A 14885-nucleotide genomic window follows, 5' to 3' on the forward strand; every position below is an offset into this window, starting at 1 on the left:
GACGGAAATCCCCAAACTCATGTTCACTTATGACCTAACCCAGGATTTGAACCCATCTTTATAAAGATGAATAACTACAATAGATGCTATTAAAGAGTCAACATTTAACCCCATACATTGTGTTCAGCTTTCACCATATCATTTGAATATGAAATCATCATGTTTTCTCAGATACCAGAGCGTAAATGTTGACTTTTGTAGTGGTGACCATGGTAGCATGCTGACCAATTGTGTTGCCTACTCCCCCTCTCTATACTCAGGTGGTACTTATGTTTCTTACATAAAAGAAAGGAGCGACTGATCCTTATCTGCTTTTACACAGCTTCAGCACCAATGAGGAAATTTGTAAGTACACGGGGAATAAAATTATAAGAAGTCTAGCGAGGACAATAGGCCAATTGCTACAGTACCTCATACTGGCACACCGTGTGCTGTGTTTGAAATGTTCTATCTATGTCTGAACTAGAACGCAAGCTCCTTGAGGAAGGAAAATGTCATTTCATTTGTTTTTAAAAGAAGCATGCTATTGGTACTTTCAATGCTAATAGGGATAGTGAGCATTCATAACAGATTAATATTTCGGGGACAGATTTCTCATTTACTGAAACAATCAGTTCCCATTTTCATAAGAAATTAAACACATGTGCTGCAGGTATTTATGATCTCCATTAAAAATATGGGCAATGGTAATACATTAAATCCTGAGATCCATTAGCATCAATGAGAACATTGTCTGAGTAAGGACTGAGTAAAAATTGAGTAAGGATATCAGTATTTGGCCCAGACAGTGTACATCTTGCAACTTTAAGGATCCCATATGCTCTACATACTTAAAATTGATATATGAACTATACTTCTTCCTCCACTGAAATGCAGCCACCTCTGAGGGAAAAGGCAGCAGCTGCTTGACAGCACAGCAGCACTACACAGCAGTTTAGACCAGCAAATGAAGATTACCCCTTTCAAATTAAGTAGGCAAAATGAAATTTTGCCTAATTTGGAATTTGTCCAGAATTGTATGGTCAGAAGCCCAAGATAATAAAACCATGAAGAAGTCTGACTGGATAATTCTGCAATGATTTCTAGAACATCCTGTTTCCTTTGCCCCTCACTGTAAGTCTAAATACTAAGATGGGTAAACTGGAGTACCTGTAATTAAATGAGGATATTGGTCTAATTGGCATCACGGAAACTTGGTGAAATGAGGATAATCAATGGGACACGGTGACACCAGGATATAAGTTACATAGCAATGACAGAGCAGGTCGCACAGGTGGAGGAGTGGCATTATAGAGTCAAATAAGATAAATATCTTACATGAAAGATATTGTACCACAGAATCACTATGGATAGAAATTCCATGCTTAAATAAAAAGACTATAGCAGTAAGAATATACTACCAACCACTGACCAGGATGGTAACAGTAATTGTGAAATGCTAAGGTAGGTTAGAGAGGCTACACAAGCAATAATAATTGTGTGATTTCAACTATCCTCATATTGACTAGGTAAATATTACCTCAGGGTGTGATGCCATAAAAATTATAGGCACCATAAATGACTGCTCCTTGGAGCAGCTAGTCCTGGGACCCACAAAGAGAGAGGCAATTCCTGATTTAGTTCTAAGTGGAGCACAAGATCTGATCAGAGGTTTCTACAGCTGAAGTGCAACACTGCAACACATACCAGCACCACCTTCCATTATTCTTTGAAATATAATACTTAATTGTTTTTGTCATTCTTATTTACAGCATTGCTGCAGATTGTGTGGGCTAGTATTTTGAGTTTGAATGTAAAAACAGATGCTCATCTTAATTATTACTGTTGTTGGAAATATTACAGACTGCATGTGTAATACCTGGAATGCTCTGTTCTTTTTGAGAACAGGTTTCTGGTAGTATTACTTATAGAATCTCATGAGGCAAATATACAAAACAAGATATCTCCCCCTACTTTCAAGGGATTGTCTAAAAACCTCCAAATACAAACAGAAGAGACCATGTCATGTCCACATCTCCAAACGTTCTGTTCACCTCATGCAGACTATATTTCCTGCATGCAGGTAAGACTTGCTTGGCTGTAAGCAATTTTATTTACTTTCCAAACAAATCCACTTTATAATGGCTATGACACTCATTAACCCCCTTGTACAACGTTATTATAAATTAACAGTGTAAGTATAACAAACTAAGTGATTTATTTTGATATATACACAGGCAGACCTAGCTTAACTGGCGTTAGGTATTATGGAAATGGAATTAACTGGATTTCTATATTGGAGTCCCACAAAATCATAGGTATTCATCTTTCATTCTCTCATTCTAATAGGCTAGAATCCTGGAATAATAAGTATCATCATTTGGGTTTAGTGAGCTTTTCATCTCAGGCTGGGTGCTCTCAAGGAAACTGATCCTGAGTCAGAATAAATCAGTGTGGCGACATTAAAGTCAATAAGAATATGCATCAGCTGTGGATTTGGCACAGAATATTTTTTACTAGTGCTACTGTTTTAATACTATTGAATACCAAGGAATTGGATCTACAAGTCATCATATGAACTTTCAGAAGAAAGCTGCTTCTGAAAAAATTGGGGAAGTGTCACTACACACAATTATTTTTGGATTTTCTTACTGTTGGCTTATCATTTGGCTAGTAATTGCAAGGTAACAAAGGAATGAAGTGTAAAATAGCCTGGCTTCTCCCTCACTGTCCTCTGGATTTTGGATTATGATCTCCTATACTTTTGGTAACAATATAAGCTGTCTCTTCCAAGTAGATTTTTCATTTTGAAGATCTACCACATCTTGACAAATTCCTGACAAAAGCTCCACCTACTTAGAGAAAAACCTGTATTGTCAAACAAACCTTTCTCCTGGCAGCTGACTTCCTGGAATTGTTGTTAGTGGATTCCAAATCTTATATTACATCTCTTATGGGTGTTCTATGGTACACTCATCACTGTGGATATCTTACACATTAATGAATTAACTCTCATAACCTTGTGAGGTAGGAGAATATTATTTTCCCTGTTTTAAAGATTGAGCAGAGAACAGAGAGATTAACTGATCTGTTCAAAGAGAATGAATCTGGGAATGGAAGCCAGATTTCTAAATCCTACTCCAGACCTTTAACCAAAAGTAAATTGAGAGGTTTCAGAGAGCTTCTCATCTGTTTTGTTTTGTTTCTTCATTTCTATTTTTTTAAAAAGTCTTCATTCTCCCTTGATTTATGATTCTCTTTGAATCTAAATACAACATTGATTGGCAAACAAGGAGATCTTCTAAACAAAAATGAAATGGAGAGAATCCCATTGTTTGGGGGTGTGCAGTTATAAGGATATATGATCATGTTTAAATACTGATAACAGTTAGATTTGTGGTCTGCAGGGAGAAATTAAGAATAAAATCATTCAATTTGCTGATTGATCCAGCTGTACTGTTGCAGCCTATGGCATAGGTGGTTTTCAAATCTCCCCTGGGTCATTATAAATTTACTTGTGGAATCCAATCTTCAAAATAAAACCATTGAAATATTTGTCAGCTGCATCTCTGGAAGTCTTGTTCCTTGTGGGATATATTTGTAGAAGCCTAGTGAAGTGGTCCATAAGGATCAAGATATATTTCCATGCATCCCTATTTTCCCAAGATGATGAAAATCAACTGACATTAGTTCAAATGGCTCTTTTGTAGTGCTAGAGTATAATGGGACGATGGATCTACTCTTGCTTCCGATACTGACACCCATAGGTTATATAGTGCTTTACATACTTCTTCATACAGGATCTATAAGACCCTTCATACTGGATCTTAGTAAGGCCAATGACTGTGCCTAAACAGCCAATTTTTAATGTAATTCTTCATAGACTTGTCTATGCAAACCTAAAAGGAATGGATCAGTTCTCCATCTATTCTCTCTTTAATTTTGTTCCTTACCTGTGTAGGGAATATAAAAATATAACTATGATGTTTAGCCAGGGAGAACAGAACCTTTTAAATACACATATTAATGCTACCCACACATGAAACATTTGAAATTATTTTGATATTTCCCCCTACTAAATATTTTACAGGTTCAGCCTCACAATTTAATAGTAGCATTATAGAATCATAGAATCATAGAATATCAGGGTTGGAAGAGAACTCAGGAGGTCATCTAGTCCAACCCCCGGTTCAAAGCAGGACCAATCCCCAACTAAATCATCCCAGCCAGGGCTTTGTCAAGCCTGACCTTAAAAACCTCAAAGGAAGGAGATTCCACCACCTCCCTAGGACCAAATTCTGCCACTAGTTACATCCAGACAAGGCCATTGACATCAGATGGTTTGCCTGAGTGTGACAGAGAGTGGTGCTCAACTCAGGGTTAAGAACAGGATTTATTCAGCGGTGTAGTTAAAAAAAAAAGGGGGGGGGGAATAACCTAAACTAAACTAAACTCCATATTCCCCAAATGAGAAGTGAATACACACAATTTACCCTCAACTACATTACTGCTATTATTGCCTTGTTCCCATTTCTCAATGTAATTGGTTTAAAAAAATTAAAATGTCACCACTTTTTAAGGGGTAGATGGACAATTGGGGGAGGCTAACATGCATTCATGTTTTTATTTTCTATTTTTAGCACTCAGGGTTCAACTAGCAAGGTCACTAAAGTCAGTGGTGGTCCTCACATGCTCAAAGTTAAGAAGATGCTTAAGTGCTTTGCCAGATCAGGACAAGAATGGTCCAGCACTTGCAGGACCAGTCCCTGGCTGAAAGTAGAATTTAGCACACACTCTCCCCTTTGTTATGTACTATAATCCTTGGTGACAAGAAAACTGCTCTGCGTAACGGCACCTGGGACTTTACCTAGCTATATAATGTACGTTTCCCCCCAAAAAAGCACAAATAAGTTTATCACTCACTCCACCTAATTTTTAAAATCAATCCAGACTTTATAGGTGTCATAAATATAAAGGGAAGGGTAAACCCCTTTAAAATCCCTCCTGGCCAGAGAAAAAAATCCTCTCACCTGTAAAGGGTTAAGAAGCTAAAGGTAACCTCACTGGCACCTGACCAAAATGACCAATGAGGAGACAAGATACTTTCAAAAGCTGGGAGGAGGGAGAGAAACAAAGGGTCTGTGTGTCTGTCTATATGCTTCTTTGCCAGGGATAGACCAGGAATGGAGTCTTAGAACTTTTAGTAAGTAATCTAGCTAGGTATGCGTTAGATTATGATTTCTTTAAATGGCTGAGAAAAGAATTATGCTGAATAGAATAACTATTTCTGTCTGTGTATCTTTTTATAACTTAAGGTTTTACCTAGAGGGGAGCTCTATGTTTTAAATCTAATTACCCTGTAAGGTATCTACCATCCTGATGTTACAGGGGGGTTTCTTTACTTCTATTTACTTCTATCTCTATTAAAAGTCCTCTTGTAAGAAAACTGAATGCTTTTTTCATTGTTCTCAGATCCAAGGGTTTGGGTCTATGATCACCTATGCAAATTGGTGAGGCTTTTTATCCAACATTCCCCAGGAAAGGGGGGGTGCAAGTGTTGGGAGGATTGTTCATTGTTCTTAAGATCCAAGGGTCTGGGTCTGTAGTCACCTAGGCAAATTGTTGAGGCTTTTTACCAAACCTTGTCCAGGAAGTGGGGTGCAAGGTTTTGGGAAGTATTTTTTGGGGAAAAGACGTTTCCAAACAGCTCTTCCCCAGTAACCAGTATTTGTTTGGTGGTAGCGGCCAATCCAAGGACAAAGGGTGGAATATTTTGTACCTTGGGGAAGTTTTGACCTAAGCTGGTAAAGATAAGCTTAGGAGGTTTTTCATGCAGGTCCCCACATCTGTACCCTAGCGTTCAGAGTGGGGAAGGAACCTTGACAATAGGCAATTTGGATTTATATCATCCAAATGTCAGTGACAAGGCTTCTTCTTCTTTTTTAATCAGAATAGAAAATGGCCCAGAAGATATATTGCATGCTATGTAAAACCTGCTCCTTTTGGAAGTTGAAGGCACCTCTTGGTTTACAAGTCATCCCATCACTTTACTAATCCCACTGACTTCATTCTAATGGACAGGAAAAGATATTGAATGTGGACAGGAAATCTGTTCCGTGAAGTGCTTGGACAGCAGGATTCATCTCCATATCCAGCTTTCAAGAATTGAGTGGCCGGGCAGAGTATAGGAACGGTATGAAAAACAACCAGTCTATTCATAGTCTTAGTAAGGTTTGACAGAGCACATTTAAAGAAGTTACATAATAAATGTTACATGAACTTCATTTATTTACATCATATTTAATTATGAAGTAGGAATCCAAACATCACATTTGTTGGCATATTTTTCTCTAAATTTAAAATGTGCAACCTGATTGTTCTTAAGTGGAGCTGTTGGGTGCTGAGCTCTTTTGAAAATCTGACCCCCTCTACAAAAGAATTGTGCCCCAAGGTCATCCACCTAATATATTACTGTACATCTCCAGGTTTTCAGACAGTGGACATTTTTGTAAAACTAAGGGATTTGTATCCTATAATAATGTGTAATAAATCTGAAAAATGCAAACAACACTGTTAATACTTCAAATACATTTCGTAATACAGGAGTTTATATTGACATTAAAAGCCATACTGAATTGCTGCTTGGGTTATTTTGAGAATATCTTTATTACTAATATGACAAAAGATGACTTTAATGGCATCATAAACCAGAAACATTAAAGCATTATTAAAACCTGCTTCATAAAGAGTTATCAGCTCGCTATCAATTAAGCTGTTTAGGTATGATGAAATTGCTAGCTAAACACACTGGACCACTTCAGACACACTGAACTAGCAGTGTTGTAAAACTGATGTTTATGGATATTTAAGCTAAAAAGAAGCTTGTCTTTACTAACCTAATCTGGAGTAAATGGTATGGGACAGAGAAAAATCACACACATTTTGAAATCAAGTCACATCTTCTGAAGACTTCACATAGCTCCAAACTTTTTCCAGTCAGCATTCCTACATTCCAACTTTCACATCTCAGCTTACTTAATTTATTCACTCACTTCATTAACTTTGACAGACCTTGCTCAGTTACAACAGTCTGGGGTGGACTTAGAGTGAACAATGGTAAGTCCAAGGCTATGATATCTGAGGGAGGAGGACTCACAGGCAGAGACCTTAGAAGAGTGAAATAATTTAAATACCTAAGATCAATGGTTGCTGAGGATGCCCAGTATCATACTAAAGCCGTGTGGTGCAAATGGCACTGTTTTGTCACAGAGAACTCCCACCAATAATATTAAAAGGTAGTGTATAAAACTGTAATTTGATCCATCTTAATGTACAGACCAGAGGCTTGGCCAGCCACAAGAAAGGAAATCATTCTGCTCTTCACCACAGAAATGAAAATGTTGAGATGATCAAATAGTTGGACCTTTCATGATAGGAAATGAAACAAGATTGTAGGGGGCCTACTGGGGCTTACTCCACCTGAACACATGTTGAGGGATGCTAGGCTTTGTTGAGATGGGCCTATCCAGCAGAGATTGGATGGCTGGAGTCGTAAGATGGCTCTTGTAATGACTGTGATGGAAGACAACCAAGAGGGAGTCCAAAGACTTGGTACCTGGACTGGATATCAGTAGATCTTAGAGAGACAAGTCCGTGTGACAGCCTGGCATATGATTAAGAGTTTTGGAAGAAGGCTATAGAAATCGCCAAACTTGATTAGGGAAGTGACAAGAAAGAAGAAGAATCTTCACACCTTCTGAAGGTTTTTTTTTAATTGCTCTAGTGGATCACTTGATTCTACCTATTGCCCAGTCCTGCCGTTTATCCTTGGAAGCATATCATTTTGTTTAATTTATACAATGAAATCAGTCACTTAAGGTTGTTGTGTATTTTAAGTCATAAAAGACCAACACTCTCTTTCTTTCAATTAATTATTCATCTTTCTTCTGGTTTATTATTTGGTCTGTTTGTTTACTTTTAATTTTTTTTACCCTTTATCGTTTCTTTTAAATGATCTAAATTTCAAAACAAAATGTTTAATTTAAAAAATGTCAAAGTAAATGTTTCAACTTTAATTTTTTCATTTCATTTCTTGGTTAAAATTATTTGCCAAATTAGATCTGAACTCACATTCCATTCAAGCTGTAACTCCATTTTTCTGCAACTTTAGCAGCAGGAAAAGATAAGCACCCCTTCCTTAAGGAAGATTCTGCACCATGCACCTTTAGGATCAAGACCTAAAAATGTAAGGTCTTCTGTACTTGACTAGAGGGTCAGGGGTGTCATTGAAGAAAAATTCTGGGGAGGCAAAGTTGCATCAGCACACGTATAAATAGAAGCAATCATCGTCACAACACAGAGCACTAATAAAAGACTTTCAGGTATGTGTTTTATACAGTCCCAAAAGAGCAAATGAACCATCATTATGTAGCCATGTAAAAAGAGTATTAACGTGTTTTTATCTAATATGAACTTGTTTGGCAACTGTACTTTAATTACAGGTTTCAAAGTAGCAGCCGTGTTAGTCTGTATTCGCAAAAAGAAAAGGAGTACTTGTGGCACCTTGGAGACTAACAAATTTATTTGAGCATAAGCTTTCATGAGCTACATGATGAAGTGAGCTGTAGCTCACGAAAGCTTATCCTCAAATAAATTTGTTAGTCTCTAGGGTGCCACAAGTCCTCCTTTTCTTTGTACTTTAATTGTAGTTTCAATTTTCACATTCTCCTTATTCATCTGTAGTACACTAAGTCCAAAAGCATTCCTAGAAATGCAATAGATGAATGCATTATAAACCGTATTTACTTTAAAATCAGAAGGGGTCTTTGGGCTTGACTTTTTATGGAAAATGAAATTCCCAAGCCAGTGGATTTTTATATCCTTAATTACTGAGGACCACAAAACAATAGCCTAAATCCTTTTCTATTCACTCATCTTATCCAAAGGACAAATGGGGGATGGTTTGCGAACAGGAAATGAGTATGAAACAGAAATGTCTCAGTCATTACAAAATCTCTAGAATTTATAATATATAAGTGAAATAGCTACCCAACAATCCTCTCCAAAATACAGTTTCTGTGACAAAAGCAACACCGTTGAGATTGTTATTAAACAAGCAGTACATTTATAAATGTTCAGCCTACTCAATAGGCTGAACAGCTTGATGTCACTTTTCAGAAAAATCAGCAAGGAAAAAATTGAGGGTGCTAGGTTCAACTTCTGTGCTATATAAACAGGCAGGGGACATAATTCATTCCCCAGACTCTTCATAATTCTTCTCTAATCTCTTCCCCCTTTTCTTTTTCTCTGCACTTACAGGAATAATAAAGGAGTCTGATTTCTGGGATTGCATATACAATTCATTCCGAGATTATTGGAATACATCCATAACAATCTGTTTTTTCTTTATTTTAACAATTTAAAAAATAAACATCTGGCCCAAATCTGGCATTTCGCATGGGAGGAGTCCTGGAGGGGAACAGATTCTAGCAGCTGAGCAGAGGTTCCCCAAGCACAGGGCAGACACAGACAGAGTGAATCATGGAGGCCCCATGTGTGTTCAGTCATGACCCTAACCACAGCTTCAGAAATTAGCAGTATGAGCTACCCCCAGAGAATCCAGTCAGACATATCTGTAGGCATGAAGGGGTTGTAATGACAGACATGGCTCCATTCTCCTTGAGGCGATGGATCATCACCATGCAGCCTTCACAACACCCTTCCATGGCCCTGAATAGTGCACAGGGTAAAGAGGAGAAAGCTTATCCCTTCTTGTACCTTAGCAAAGTAGTCAGGGCTAGAGTCTAGCCCAGGGGTGGGCAAACCTTTTGGCCAAGGGACACATCTGGGTGGGGAAATTGTATGCAGGGCCATGAATCTAGGGCTGGGGCAGGGGGTCGGGGTGCAGGAGGGAGTGCGGGGTGTGGGAGGGGGTGCGGTGTGCAGGAAGGGGCTCAGGGCAAGGGGTTGGGGTGCAGGAGGGGCACGGGGTACAGGAGGGGTCTCAGGGCAGGGGGTTGGGATGTAGGAGGGGTATGGCAGGGGTCTCAGGGCAGGAGGTAGGGGTACAAGAGGGGGTGCAGAATGTGGGAGGGGGCTTGGGGCAGAGGGTTGGGGTGCGGGATACAGGAGGGGTTCAGGCTCGGGCCCAGCATCGCTTACCTCGAGCAGCTCCGGAGCAGCAGCAGCAACACGTAGCAGGGCTAAGTCAGGCTCCTTGCCTGCCCTGCCCTGTGCCACTCCCGGAAGTGGCCAGCATGTCCAGCAGTGGCTCCTGTGGGTGGGGTGGGACAGACGACTCCGCTGCATGCTGCCCTCACCTGTGGGTACAACCCCCAAAGCTCACAATTAGCCGCAGTTTCCTGTTCCCAGCCAATGGGAGCTGCAGGGGGCGGTGTCTTCAGACAAGGGAAGGGCACAGAACCCTCTACCCCCCCACCAGGGGCTGCAGGGATGTGGTGCTGGCCGCTTCTGGAAGCGGAGCGGGGCCAGGGCAGGCGAGGAGCCTGCCCTAGCCTCACTGTGCCACAGGGCTGGCAATCCCGTGGGCTGGATTGAAAGCCCTGACAGGCCGAATCTGGCCCATGGGCGGTAGTCTGCCCTCCCCTGGTCTAGCGTGTGTAAGGAGTAATGCCTTTTGGGCATCAGGGAAGTCAGCTTGATAGCAGCTTTTACTCCATCTTTAAAAGATGTTGCCTGAACAGCAAGTGGGGAAAAAGGGGGATGAGCTATTGCCCTGCACCAAACAAAACACTTTCCCTGGGGCATGGAATAATGCAGACAGTACTCATCAACCTCCTAACTATACCTTTGGCTGAAAATCTGTTTTACGTTACACATACTTATCTACACTAGGTACAGTATATACATAGGTATAGCTACACATTCATAGCTAATATTTATTCATATGCTGGGAGGCAATCAGTGGCAGTTAATTAGATTGTAAACTCTTTTCACTATGTGTGTACACAAATGCTTAGCACAATAGGGTTCCAATCCACGACTGGGCACTACTGGATAGAAATAACAATGGTATTAAAAATATCAGAGCATGGTTACCTGTGACATGATCAAATAATAAAAGTAGACATGCCAAATTACATAAACGCTCATTGCTGAGAGGCCTCCAAAGTATACCAACAGAGTACAACAGACTTACAAGGCAGTAAGTTTAAAAAATAGAAAGAGTCCAGATCCACAGCTGGTCTAAATTGGTGTAGCTCCATAAAAGACAACAGAGCAACACCAATATACATCAGCAGAAGAACTGGCCAATTTTTTTTTATCAGCCTGCTAGATGAGATAACTCAAAAGACACTATAACCATAGGTAAATCGGTAGCTATATTACCCCTTGTCTGGAGGTACTTGAATCTCTCTCAATTATACTAGCGTATAGTTACATCAACATTCCTCATGCAAACAAATATTAGTGGGTGACAAGTGACAATACTTAATCACCACTGCCCATTTTTAGAACAAAAGGTCCACTAGATTTACTTATTCAAATGCTGAAATGGAAAACAAACACCAATGTATTCAAAGTTGTGCTCCTGAAAAAGCTAGGTGTCTTTATTTTTCTGGCTGGTTAAAGAGACCCTAAGTTGAAAAGTGATGTATCAATATTTGTAGATATTAATTATGTTTCTAACAATATTCTGGATCAAACACTCCACAATGAATTTGTGATTTGATTTCTTTTTTTAGTATCATAATTACACATTGTAAACAACTTTGCTTTTCCCCAAAGGTTGTGTAACTTTATGAAAGCAGAAGGGAGGGAACAAAGGTGGGGAACAAAACAAAAAATTCCATTGAAGTAGAAATTAAAAAGGGATGTTTGATATGATAAATAATGACTAGATAATGGGTTTCACTGGGATATGGAAATACATTCACAATGAGTGAAAACCGGTGTGAAGGGGTTTGGGGAAGTACAGCTCCTTTACTAATTGTTTTTCCTCCTTGTGTAACCAGTGCCAAGCCAGGTCCAAGAAGAGGTTTCAGGGAATCACTCAGGTCTCCTAGGAGATCCTTTTGGGATGATTGGCAGGAGAAGCCATTAGCAGTTGCTGTTGTTTGTTTTAGTGGACAAATGAAGAGCAAACAGCAGAATATAGTTCATGTCTCCTGAAAGGAAAGAACATAAGTGGAATCAGGAGACTTTGAGGTAAGGCAGTGAGAGGTTATTATACATAAGAGGAAGACAAAAGGAAAGCAGAAGCAGAGGTCAAATTGCCCACTCCTTCAGCAGCTAAATGGGATAATGTGGTTAGATGGAGGTTGTTGTGGTTGAGTGTGCTGCTCCATGGTCTTGCTGCCAAATCCTTTGATTCTGCTCCCTCTATCTCATGGTTCCTCTTTTTCTAGGCGGGCTAGGAGCATTTTTGAATTGCTGTTGGTCAGCATGGACACAGCAATGCTCTGCACCGTGAAGCGGGCAACAGTGAATATGCAAAGGCTGTGGGGGATTTATGTGAAATCTGGGTTCCAGGTGGCTTTAGCTTTGAATTTCAATAACCACACCACTGAGCAAACTACAGCTACAAAAGAAACTTCTCCAGCATCATCAGCCAGTGGTACCAATTAGAGGGTGCCGGGGTTGGGGGTAACACTCTCCTAAGGTTTTTGAATTTGCTCAAATATTCATAGGCTGCAAAGCAGAGGGGTGGGGGGGCAAGAAATGGCCCGACCACTTTTAAGCAGTGGTCCCATATCAAATCAGGATGGCTGCTGCCAGAGCATTCTGGAGTGTTTCTCTGGTTGCATAGTCTCACCATCATGGAAATTTGACCCAGCTGCACCTCCTTCTAGACAGATGGGTGACCGGGTCAAATTTCAGTGAGTGGTATTACAACCTGGTGCACAGGGTCACAATGCCACTGAAATTTGGCCCAACCCCTTCTCTGTCCATATGGAGGGGTGGCTGTGCCAAATGGTGTTGCAATGTGGCGCATGGGGAGTCTGTTCCTGTTCAGCAGAGCACAGGGGAGACTGCTGAGAACTTGACTCCTGGTTGCACTGGCTCATGCATTGTGTGGGTAAGAGAGGAAAGACTTCCTGGCCGAGGGAGACCTGGGGTCCCTGTTTGGAGACAGTGGGGGGACAATGATCTGTGACCAGATTGGGCTCCCTGCTTGGGGGAGGTTGAGGACTGGAATTTGTCCCCCTCCACCCCCAGACCTCCAAGAAATATGTGAATTAGTACCATTGGCGGCAGTAACAGCGGGGGAGGGAGAAGGAAGATACTGAGCAACTGCTAGTACATGAGTTGTTCCTGGCGCAGCTTCACAGAGTGCAGTGCTGTTTCTGGGCGTGGGAACCCAGCATCGATTGGTAGGAAAGTATCATTCTGCACACCTGCAATGGCCAGCTATGGTGACAGAATTTCAAGATGGTGGAGGCAATCTTTCAGATGTGTGTTGAATTGGGCTTGGAGTGGCAGAAGCTTTGTACGAACATGGGGACTCCCATAGCTATTGAGAGATGGGTCACCATTGACAGCTGGAAGCTGGCTACTCCCAGCTCTAATCAGTCTGTAGTCAACTGACTAGGGGCAGGGGGCGTCAATGTCATGCAAGTGCATGTGGCTATGCAGAAGATATTAGTTGTACCGAGTTATAAAGCTTGGTAATGCTCATGAGATTATGGATGGCCTTGCATGCATTGGGGTTCCCAAATTGTGTTGGGACAACTGTTAGGACCTATGTGCCTATCATGTGTCCCCTGCACTATACCTTGAAGTTTTTAAGCAGAAAGGGATATTTCTCCGTGGCGCTTCAAGGGCTTGTTGACCACCATGGCAGTTCAAAAACATAGGTGTAGGGTAGTCTGGAAAGTCCATGATGCTAGGATCTTTCTGAAATCAGTTGTATTTACCTCAATGAATAATGGAGAATTTGCCCCCAGAATCACTATGGACATTAATGGTGTAGGTATTGCTCTGATCATCCTGGGAGACCCAGCTTATCCTCTGCTCCCCTGGTTAAAGAAATCATTTACAGGGCACTTGGAGAGAAGGAAAGGATGGATGAACATATTGCCTCTCCAGCTGAAGAATGACAGGTCAGTGTGCATTGTCTTATGGCTAGGTTAGAAGCTGCAGAATGATACTTGCCTAGGATTACAGCTGTGTTGTATTTCACATAAAATTTGTGAGAGTAAGGGAGAAAGTCTTACCTGGTGGGAGGCTGAGATGCATAGATTTGCTGAACAGAATGATCAGCCAGCAAGGCATTCACTGTAAAGTGCAAACCACAATATTGTCAGGAATGCTTAAGAACATAAGAACGGCCATACTGGGTCAGACCAATGGTCCATCTAGCCCTAGTATCCTGTTTTCTGACAATGGCCAATGCCAGGTGTTTCAGAGGGAATGAACAGTACAGATAATCATCAAGTGATGCATCCCCTGTCACCCATTCCCAGCTTCTGACTTCTGCTTTTTGTTCTTTCTTTGAGTCTGGTGCACTTGTACATCCAGCTGTCATGCCGGGGTATGGGATAGGCTGTTGAGCATTGGAGTTGCTTTAAAGGGTTTCAGAAGTGGCACGCTGGGGTATTCTTTATTTTAGGCTGTGTGAGCGCTTTTATACTTTTGTAAAAACCTCTCATGCTGCTGCTAAGTTGAAAATTTGTGGGGTTTTGTGTCCACCAGAAATCAAATTTGTGGCTTTTAAATGGTTTTTATTGCACAAAATTTGCCTCTAAGTAACAGCCACATGTAAAACTTGGAAAATGCTACAAACTTTGATCATAGTGATTAAAATAGAAAACACAGCCTTAAAGTGAAAAAGTGAAACATTCACATACGGTATGGTGGAAGAGGCCGCACACAACTGTGGTGGATGCCAGCTCCTGTTCATAGGTAGGTGAATGTTTTGCCTTCTGGGCTAAGTGTCAGGTCAG

Source organism: Lepidochelys kempii, chromosome 5, assembly GCF_965140265.1.
Source record: "Lepidochelys kempii isolate rLepKem1 chromosome 5, rLepKem1.hap2, whole genome shotgun sequence".
Lineage (NCBI taxonomy): Eukaryota > Metazoa > Chordata > Testudines > Cheloniidae > Lepidochelys > Lepidochelys kempii.